The following is an 11,836-nucleotide window of genomic DNA, read 5'->3' on the forward strand; positions in this document are numbered from 1 at the left end:
AAACAGGGAGAGACAGAGACAGAGAGAGAGAGAGAGAGAGAAGAGACAGAGACGAGGTAGAGAGACAGAGAGACAGAGAGAGAGACAGAGGGAGAGAGAGAGGGAGAGAGAGAGAGAAGAGACAGAGACGAGGTAGAGAGACAGAGACAGAGAGACAGAGGGAGAGAGACAGAGACAGAGAGACAGAGGTAGAGAGACAGAGACAGAGACATAGAGAGAGACAGAGACAGAGAGAGAGAGAGCTAGGCTTTGTTTCCTGATCAAAGCTAATCAACAACAGAAGGTTATATATGTCCTGCCAGTTTTAACGTATTTACTTCCTGTTCTTTGATGTTTTGACGGTGTTACTGTAGTTCTAACACATTCATCTATTCAACCACGACATGGTTCCTCAGAGAGCTCAGAGAGAAGCACTCAGGACGAGATGAGTAGGCAGACAGGACGTGTGAATCAATCAGTGAGAAGCTCTCTCCTCTCTCTCTTTCCTTCTCCCTCGTCTCCTGTCTCTCTGTCCTTCCACCTTCCTCCCTCTGTCTTTCTCCTCTCCCCCCCCATCTCTCTCTCTCTCTCTCAATTCAATTCAAGGGGTTTTATTCACATGGGAAACATATGTTAACATTGCCAAAGCAAGTGAGGTAGATAATATACAAAAGTGAAATAAACAATACAAATTAACAGTAAACATTAAACATACAGAAGTTTCAAAACAATAAAGACATTACAAATGTCATATTATATATATATATATATACACAGTGTTGTCTCTCCCTTTCTCCCTGTCCTGAATGACTTGGCAACTTCAGCCAGCCAAACACGTGGCTAGTTGGCTCTATCAGACACATAATGAGTGGCATTGTGAGAAGCACAAAGCCAAACACATTACTAGCTGTGTCAGAACCAGATGAATAGAACTGGCTCAGTTGGCACCAGAATACTGCTGCTATTAAGATTAAATACAACCCAAGTCTGAGTCAGGATCATTAAAAAAATACAACTTTTAAATGAATGATGTCTAGCCTAATAGATTCTTCAAGAATATGACTTCCAAATTCTTCACGAGCAAAAACTGTATTTCTCCACTAGAACCCATTATAATCTCAGTTCAACTGTATTCCACCACCAGAACCCATTATAATCTTAGTTCAACTGTATTCCACCACCAGAACCCATTATAATCTTAGTTCAACTGTATTCTAACACCAGAACCCATTATAATCTTAGTTCAACTGTATTCCACCACCAGAACCCATTATAATCTTAGTTCAACTGTATTCCACCACCAGAACCCATTATAATCTTAGTTCAACTGTATTCTACCACCAGAACCCATTATAATCTCAGTTCAACTGTATTCCACCAGAACCCATTATAATCTTAGTTCAACTGTATTCCACCACCAGAACCCATTATAATCTTAGTTCAACTGTATTCCACCACCAGAACCGATTATAATCTTAGTTCAACTGTATTCCACCAGAACCCATTATAATCTTAGTTCAACTGTATTTCACCACCAGAACCCATTATAATCTCAGTTCAACTGTATTCCATCAGAACCCATTATAATCTCAGTTCAACTGTATTCCACCAGAACCCATTATAATCTTAGTTCAACTGTATTCCACCAGAACCCATTATAATCTCAGTTCAACTGTATTCCACCAGAACCCATTATAATCTTAGTTCAACTGTATTCCACCAGAACCCATTATAATCTCAGTTCAACTGTATTCACCCAGAACCCATTATAATCTTAGTTCAACTGTATTCCACCAGAACCCATTATAATCTCAGTTCAACTGTATTCCACTACCAGAACCCATTATAATTTTAGTTCAACTGTATTTCTCCACCAGAACCCATTATAATCTCAGTTCAACTGTATTCCACCACCAGAACCCATTATAATCTCAGTTCAACTGTATTCCACCACCAGAACCCATTATAATCTCAGTTCAACTGTATTCCACCACCAGAACCCATTATAATCTTAGTTCAACTGTATTCCACCACCAGAACCCATTATAATCTTAGTTCAACTGTATTCCACCACCAGAACCCATTATAATCTTAGTTCAACTGTATTCCACCACCATAACCCATTATAATCTTAGTTCAACTGTATTCCACCATCAGAACCCATTATAATCTTAGTTCAACTGTATTCCACCATCAGAACCCATTATAATCTTAGTTCAACTGTATTCCACCAGAACCCATTATAATCTTAGTTTAACTGTTTTTCTCCACCAGAACCCATTATAATCTTAGTTCAACTGTATTCCACCATCAGAACCCATTATAATCTTAGTTCAACTGTATTCCACCAGAACCCATTATAATCTCAGTTCAACTGTATTCCACCATCAGAACCCATTATAATCTTAGTTCAACTGTATTCCACCAGAACCCATTATAATCTCAGTTCAACTGTATTCTACCACCAGAACCCATTATAATCTTAGTTCAACTGTATTCCACCACCAGAACCCATTATAATCTTAGTTCAACTGTATTCTACCACCAGAACCCATTATAATCTTAGTTCAACTGTATTCTACCACCAGAACCCATTATAATCTTAGTTCAACTGTATTCCACCACCAGAACCCATTATAATCTTAGTTCAACTGTATTTCTCCACCAGAACCCATTATAATCTTAGTTCAACTGTATTCCACCACCAGAACCCATTATAATCTTAGTTCAACTGTATTCTACCACCAGAACCCATTATAATCTCAGTTCAACTGTATTCCACCACCAGAACCCATTATAATCTTAGTTCAACTGTATTCCACCAGAACCCATTATAATCTTAGTTCAACTGTATTTCACCACCAGAACCCATTATAATCTTAGTTCAACTGTATTTCTCCACCAGAACCCATTATAATCTCAGTTCAACTGTATTCCACCACCAGAACCCATTATAATCTCAGTTCAACTGTATTCCACCAGAACCCATTATAATCTTAGTTCAACTGTATTTCACCACCAGAACCCATTATAATCTTAGTTCAACTGTATTCCACCAGAACCCATTATAATCTTAGTTCAACTGTATTCTACCACCAGAACCCATTATAATCTTAGTTCAACTGTATTCCACCAGAACCCATTATAATCTTAGTTCAACTGTATTTCACCACCAGAACCCATTATAATCTTAGTTCAACTGTATTCCACCAGAACCCATTATAATCTTAGTTCAACTGTATTCCACCACCAGAACCCATTATAATCTTAGTTCAACTGTATTCCACCAGAACCCATTATAATCTAAACTAAACACACACTGTACAGCCTCCTAACATGGTGAACCGTATCATTGTGATATCATGGATGGTCAGTCCTTGCATCCATAGTTCTGTCCTTACCTTTCTCCAGGACCATCCCCTCAGCTGTTTACCAAAAAAAGAGGGTTCCGGGTAGCAACTTTACTGTTGCTTGAATCCGTGATGGGCCCCTTTCAAGCCCGGTGCCGCTCGCTAGCGTAATTAGGGCCTTATTTTAGGCCCTTTTGCAGCCATGAAAAAGCACTTTGTCTGTGAGAGGTGGAGAGATCAGCAAAGCTGAGGTCTGCATTGAAAACGGCACACTATTCCCTTCATAGTACACTACTATAAACCAGAGCCCTATATAGTGGTACTACTATAGATCAGAGCCCTATTCCCTATATAGTGGTACTACTATAGACCAGGGCCCTATTCCCTATATAGTACACTACTATAGACCAGAGCCCTATTCCCTATATAGTGGTACTACTATAGAGCAGAGCCCTATTCCCTATATAGTGGTACTACTATAGACCAGAGCCCTATTCCCTATATAGTACACTACTATAGACCAGAGCCCTATTCCCTATAAAGTGGTACTACTATAGACAAGGGCCCTATTCCCTATATAGTGGTACTACTATAGACCAGAGCCCTATTCCCTATATAGTGGTACTACTATAGACCAGAGCCCTATTCCCTATATAGTGGTACTACTATAGACCAGAGCCCATTTCCCTATATAGTACACTACTATAGACCAGAGCCCTATTCCCTATATAGTGGTACTACTATAGACCAGAGCCCTATTCCCTATATAGTGGCACTACTATAGACCAGAGCCCTATTCCCTATATAGTGGTACTACTATAGACCAGAGCCCTTTTCCCTATATAGTGGTACTACTATAGACCAGAGCCCTATTCCCTATATAGTGGTACGACTATACACCAGAGCCCTATTCCCTATATAGTGGTACGACTATACACCAGAGCCCTATTCCCTATATAGTGGTACTACTATAGACCAGAGCCCTATTCCCTATATAGTGGTACTACTATAGACCAGAGCCCTATTCCCTATATAGTGGTACTACTATAGACCAGAGCCCTATCCCCTATATAGTGTACTACTATAGACCAGAGCCCTATTCCCTATATAGTGGTACTACTATAGACCAGTGCCCTATTCCCTATATAGTGGTACTACTATAGACCAGGGCCCTATTCCCTATATAGTGTACTACTATAGACCAGAGCCCTATTCCCTATATGGTGGTACTACTATAGACCAGAGCCCTATTCCCTATATAGTGGTACTACTATAGACCAGAGCCCTATTCCCTATATGGTGGTACTACTATAGACCAGAGCCCTATTCCCTATATAGTGGCACTACTATAGACCAGAGCCCTATTCCCTATATAGTGGTACTACTATAGACCAGAGCCCTATTCCCTATATAGTGGTACTACTATAGACCAGAGCCCTATTCCCTATATAGTGGTACTACTATAGACCAGAGCCCTGTTCCCTATATAGTGGTACTACTATAGACCAGAGTCCTATTCCCTATATAGTACACTACTATAGACCAGAGCCATATTCCCTATATAGTGGTACTACTATAGACCAGAGCCCTATTCCCTATATAGTGGTACTACTATAGACAAGAGCCCTATTCCCTATATAGTGGTACTACTATAGACCAGAGTCCTATTCCCTATATAGTACACTACTATAGACCAGAGCCCTATTCCCTATATAGTGGTACTACTATAGACCAGAGCCCTATTCCCTATATAGTACACTACTATAGACCAGAGCCCTATTCCCTATATAGTGGTACTACTATAGACCAGAGCCCTATTCCCTATAGAGTGGTACTACTATAGACCAGAGCCCTATTCCCTATATAGTGGTACTACTATAGACCAGAGCCCTATTCCCTATATAGTGGTACTACTATAGACCAGAGCCCTATTCCCTATATAGTGGTACTACTATAGACCAGAGCCCTATTCCCTATATAGTGGTACTACTATAGACCAGAGCCCTATTCCCTATATAGTACACTATTATAGACCAGTGCCCTATTCCCTATATAGTGGTACTACTATAGACCAGAGCCCTATTCCCTATATAGTGGTTCTACTATAGACCAGAGCCCTATTCCCTATATAGTGGTACTACTATAGACCAGAGCCCTATTCCCTATATAGTGGTACTACTATAGACCAGAGCCCTATTCCCTATATAGTGGTACTACTATAGACCAGAGCCCTATTCCCTATATAGTGGTACTACTATAGACCAGAGCCCTATTCCCTTCATAGTACACTACTATAGAGCCATATTCCCTTCATAGTACACTACTATAGACCAGTGCCCTATTCCCTATATAGTGGTACTACTATAGACCAGTGCCCTATTCCCTATATAGTGGTACTACTATAGACCAGAGCCCTATTCCCTTCATAGTACACTACTATAGACCAGTGCCCTATTCCCTATATAGTGGTACTACTATAGACCAGTGCCCTATTCCCTATATGGTGGTACTACTATAGACCAGAGCCCTATTCCCTATATAGTGGTACTACTATAGACCAGAGCCCTATTCCCTATATAGTGGTACTACTATAGACCAGTGCCCTATTCCCTATATAGTGGTACTACTATAGACCAGAGCCCTATTCCCTATATAGTGGTACTACTATAGACCAGAGCCCTATTCCCTATATAGTGGTACTACTATAGACCAGAGCCCTATTCCCTATATAGTGGTACTACTATAGACCAGAGCCCTATTCCCTATATAGTGGTACTACTATAGACCAGGGCCCTATTCCCTATATAGTGGTACTACTATAGACCGGAGCCCTATTCCCTATATAGTGGTACTACTATAGACCAGAGCCCTATTCCCTATATAGTGGTACTACTATAGACCAGAGCCCTATTCCCTATATAGTGGTACTACTATAGACCAGAGCCCTATTCCCTATATAGTGGTACTACTATAGACCAGTGCCCTATTCCCTATATAGTGGTACTACTATAGACCAGAGCCCTATATAGTGGTACTACTATAGACCAGAGCCCTATTCCCTATATAGTGGTACTACTATAGACCAGGGCCCTATTCCCTATATAGTGGTACTACTATAGACCAGAGCCCTATTCCCTATATAGTGGTACTACTATAGACCAGAGCCCTATTCCCTATATAGTGGTACTACTATAGACCAGAGCCCTATTCCCTATATAGTGGTACTACTATAGACCAGTGCCCTATTCCCTATATAGTGGTACTACTATAGACCAGAGCCCTATATAGTGGTACTACTATAGACCAGAGCCCTATTCCCTATATAGTGGTACTACTATAGACCAGAGCCCTATTCCCTATATAGTGGTACTACTATAGACCAGAGCCCTATTCCCTATATAGTGGTACTACTATAGACCAGAGCCCTATTCCCTATATAGTGGTACTACTATAGACCAGTGCCCTATTCCCTATATAGTGGTACTACTATAGACCAGTGCCCTATTCCCTATATAGTGGTACTACTATAGACCAGAGCCCTATTCCCTATATAGTGGTACTACTATAGACCAGTGCCCTATTCCCTATATAGTACACTACTATAGACCAGAGCCCTGTTCCCTATATAGTGTACTACTATAGACCAGAGCCCTATTCCCTATATAGTGGCACTACTATAGACCAGAGCCCTATTCCCTATATAGTGGTACTACTATAGACCAGGGCCCTATTCCCTATATAGTGGTACTACTATAGACCAGGGCCCTATTCCCTATATAGTGGTACTACTATAGACCAGGGCCCTATTCCCTATATAGTGGTACTACTATAGACCAGGGCCCTATTCCCTATATAGTGGTACTACTATAGACCAGGGCCCTATTCCCTATATAGTGGTACTACTATAGACCAGAGCCCTATTCCCTATATAGTGGTACTACTATAGACCAGAGTCCTATTCCCTATATAGTGGTACTACTATAGATCAGAGCCCTATTCCCTATATAGTGGTACTACTATAGACCAGAGCCCTATTCCCTCTATAGTGTACTACTATAGACCAGAACCCTATTCCCTATATAGTGGTACTACTATAGACCAGTGCCCTATTCCCTATATAGTGGTACTACTATAGACCAGGGCCCTATTCCCTATATAGTGCTACTACTATAGACCAGAGCCCTATTCCCTATATAGTGGTACTACTATAGACCAGAGCCCTATTCCCTATATAGTGGTACTACTATAGACCAGAGCCCTATTCCCTATATAGTGGTACTACTATAGACCAGAGCCCTATTCCCTATATAGTGGTACTACTATAGACCAGTGCCCTATTCCCTATATAGTGGTACTACTATAGACCAGAGCCCTATTCCCTATATAGTGGTACTACTATAGACCAGAGCCCTATTCCCTATATAGTGGTACTACTATAGACCAGAGCCCTATTCCCTATATAGTGGTACTACTATAGACCAGGGCCCTATTCCCTATATAGTGGTACTACTATAGACCAGAGCCCTATTCCCTATATAGTGGTACTACTATAGACCAGAGCCCTATTCCCTATATAGTGGTACTACTATAGACCAGAGCCCTATTCCCTATATAGTGGTACTACTATAGACCAGTGCCCTATTCCCTATATAGTGGTACTACTATAGACCAGAGCCCTATATAGTGGTACTACTATAGACCAGAGCCCTATTCCCTATATAGTGGTACTACTATAGACCAGAGCCCTATTCCCTCTATAGTGTACTACTATAGACCAGAACCCTATTCCCTATATAGTGGTACTACTATAGACCAGTGCCCTATTCCCTATATAGTGGTACTACTATAGACCAGGGCCCTATTCCCTATATAGTGGTACTACTATAGACCAGAGCCCTATTCCCTATATAGTGGTACTACTATAGACCAGAGCCCTATTCCCTATATAGTGGTACTACTATAGACCAGAGCCCTATTCCCTATATAGTGGTACTACTATAGACCAGAGCCCTATTCCCTATATAGTGGTACTACTATAGACCAGTGCCCTATTCCCTATATAGTGGTACTACTATAGACCAGAGCCCTATTCCCTATATAGTGGTACTACTATAGACCAGAGCCCTATTCCCTATATAGTGGTACTACTATAGACCAGAGCCCTATTCCCTATATAGTGGTACTACTATAGACCAGGGCCCTATTCCCTATATAGTGGTACTACTATAGACCAGAGCCCTATTCCCTATATAGTGGTACTACTATAGACCAGAGCCCTATTCCCTATATAGTGGTACTACTATAGACCAGAGCCCTATTCCCTATATAGTGGTACTACTATAGACCAGTGCCCTATTCCCTATATAGTGGTACTACTATAGACCAGAGCCCTATATAGTGGTACTACTATAGACCAGAGCCCTATTCCCTATATAGTGGTACTACTATAGACCAGAGCCCTATTCCCTATATAGTGGTACTACTATAGACCAGAGCCCTATTCCCTATATAGTGGTACTACTATAGACCAGTGCCCTATTCCCTATATAGTGGTACTACTATAGACCAGAGCCCTATTCCCTATATAGTGGTACTACTATAGACCAGTGCCCTATATAGTGGTACTACTATAGACCAGAGCCCTATTCCCTATATAGTGGTACTACTATAGACCAGTGCCCTATTCCCTATATAGTGGTACTACTATAGACCAGAGCCCTATTCCCTATATAGTGTACTACTATAGACCAGAGCCCTATTCCCTTCATAGCACACTAATATAGACCAGAGCCCTATTCCCTATATAGTGGTCCTACTATAGACCAGAGCCCTATTCCCTATTTATAGCACACTAATATAGACCAGAGCCCTATTCCCTATATAGTGGTACTACTATAGACCAGGGCCCTAATCCCTATATAGTGGTACTACTATAGACCAGGGTCCTATTCCCTATATAGTGGTACTACTATAGACCAGAGCCCTATTCCCTATATAGTGGTACTACTATAGACCAGAGCCCTATTCCCTATATAGTGGTACAACTATAGACCAGAGCCCTGAACAGAGGGTGAACAGCAGAGAGAGAGAGCTATAAAGCCCTGAACAGAGGGTGAACAACAGAGAGAGAGAGCTATAAAGCCCTGAACAGAGGGTGAACAGCAGAGAGAGATAAAGCCCTGAACAGAGAGAGAGAGAGAGATAAAGCCCTGAACAGAGAGAGCGAGAGCTATAAAGCCCTGAACAGAGAGGGTGAACAGCAGAGAGAGAGCTATAAAGCCCTGAACAGAGAGGGTGAACAGCAGAGAGAGAGATAAAGCCCTGAACAGAGAGGGTGAACAGCAGAGAGAGAGATAAAGCCCTGAACAGAGAGGGTGAACAGCAGAGAGAGATAAAGCCCTGAACAGAGAGGGTGAACATCAGAGAGAGAGAGAGCTATTAAGCCCTGAACAGAGAGGGTGAACATCAGAGAGAGAGAGAGCTATAAAGCCCTGAACAGAGAGGGTGAACAACAGAGAGAGAGAGAGCTATAAAGCCCTGAACAGAGAGGGTGAACAACAGTGAGAGAGAGCTATAAAGCCCTGAACAGAGAGGGTGAACAACAGAGAGAGAGCCCTGAACAGAGAGGGTGAACAACTGAGAGAGAGAGATAAAAGCCCTGAACAGAGAGGGTGAACAACTGAGAGAGAGAGATAAAGCCCTGAACAGAGAGGGTGAACAACAGAGAGAGAGCTATAAAGCCCTGAACAGAGAGGGTGAACAACAGAGATGGAGAGATAAAGCCCTGAATAGAGAGGGCGAACAGCAGAGAGAGAGAGAGATAAAGCCCTGAACAGAGAGAGGGAGAGATAAAGCCCTGAACAGTGGGGGGATAATGTAGTATGACTTCACTCCCAGTCAGTCTCACAAAGGGACATTGATTTGAGATGTAACCAATGAAGACTCAGCTCAGCATGGTCCAACAGTAGCCTACACTGTGACAATCTCAGAAGGTGCAACTGTTTGGATGTGTCCCAAATGGAACAATATTCCCTATATAGTACACAACTATAGACCAGAGCCCTATTCCCTATATAGTGTTACTACTATAGACCAGAGCCCTATTCCCTATATAGTGGTACTACTTTAGACCAGAGCCCTCACTACCTGACTAAAAGGAGAGGTAAAACTCACTACCCGACTAAAAGGAGAGGTAAAACTCCCTACCCGACTAAAAGGAGAGGTAAAACTCCCTACCCGACTAAAAGGAGAGGTAAAACTCCCTACCCGACTAAAAGGAGAGGCCAAACTCACCACCAGACTAAAAGGAGGTAAAACCCACTACCTGACTAAAAGGAGAGGTAAAACTCCCTACCCGACTAAAAGGAGAGGTAAAACTCCCTACCCGACTAAAAGGAGAGGTAAAACTCACTACCTGACTAAAAGGAGGCCAAACTCACTACCTGACTAAAAGGAATCCACGGATTATGGTACATACTTCTGCGCGCGAAATCCTCTTGTCATACCTGAACAGCAGACATTTTGAACATATAAGCAATAATACATTATGGCCTTTCTCTTGCATTTCAAAGATGATGGTACAAAACAAATGTCTTTGGCCAATTTCTTTGTATTTTCTTTTACCAGAGTTTCCTTTCAAATGGTACCAAGAATATGCATATCCTTGCTTCAGGTCCTGAGCTACAGTCAGTTAGATTTGGGTATGTCATCTCAGGCGAACGTGGGAATGAGAACAATTCAGGCTGCGTAGTCTGGTGTAGTAAAGAGTAGACGCTTCTCCATAGTAAGAATTAGCCATACAATTACAAGACAACAGCAAACAAGTGTAGTGTATCCTACACACGCGGGACAACAGTCAAATGCGGATGAAAAGCTAAATAACATGTTGAAATCAATGAAAAAATCTTTGTTGATAGGTTCTCTCTGTAATATTTAGGAGGATTTGATATATATTTACGAGTTGTTCATTGCGTAAATGCAATCATTTAGCCCATGTCGCCCAGTCTGTGTGAAAGTTAAGTCATGTGTGTAAAAACACAACATTGTTTACATAAATCGTCTGTTCACTGCACTTCGTGTCTATAAATGAAACCTTGTAACGTTTCATAAAATAACATACCCACAATAACACCACGAACACCTATTCTATTTTTTTTTAAGTAGTAAACGTAGTTGTTTTTCGAGTGCCTTACCTTGTAGACAAGGAACTTTCCTTCCAATAGTTTACAGATCCAAGGCAGTATGTCTCTCGCAGAGCGCCACGCTGACTCCAGTCCAAACAGAACCCAACACATTTACCGTAAAGGTATGACAACCGGATTGCGCGGCGCAAAGGTATGTACCGTAATCCGTGGACTACACAACGCCTTCGAATAATTATTGATTGACAGGTTGAATTAATGCCATATTTCATGAATCCATATCGTCCATTTTAGTTTTTAATCTGAATATATACAGTTATAATACAGAAGTAATAGTACAGGTATATGCAACATATAGAGCTTACT

At 41.4% G+C, this 11,836-nt stretch overlaps 1 protein-coding gene across 2 annotated transcripts in view; it reads right to left on the reverse strand.

Moving 5' to 3' along the window:
• Positions 1–11,602, reverse strand: part of LOC139384848 (tumor protein p53-inducible protein 11-like) — a 112,192-nt gene extending 100,590 nt beyond the window's left edge. For both annotated transcript variants that reach the window (XM_071129743.1, XM_071129744.1), the window contains exon 1: positions 11,522–11,602. The gene's annotated coding sequence lies outside the window, so the exon portion shown is untranslated. The remainder of the gene's footprint in view (positions 1–11,521) is intronic.
• Positions 11,603–11,836: the final 234 nt, after the last annotated feature.

This window comes from Oncorhynchus clarkii, chromosome 26, assembly GCF_045791955.1.
Source record: "Oncorhynchus clarkii lewisi isolate Uvic-CL-2024 chromosome 26, UVic_Ocla_1.0, whole genome shotgun sequence".
Taxonomy (NCBI): domain Eukaryota; kingdom Metazoa; phylum Chordata; class Actinopteri; order Salmoniformes; family Salmonidae; genus Oncorhynchus; species Oncorhynchus clarkii.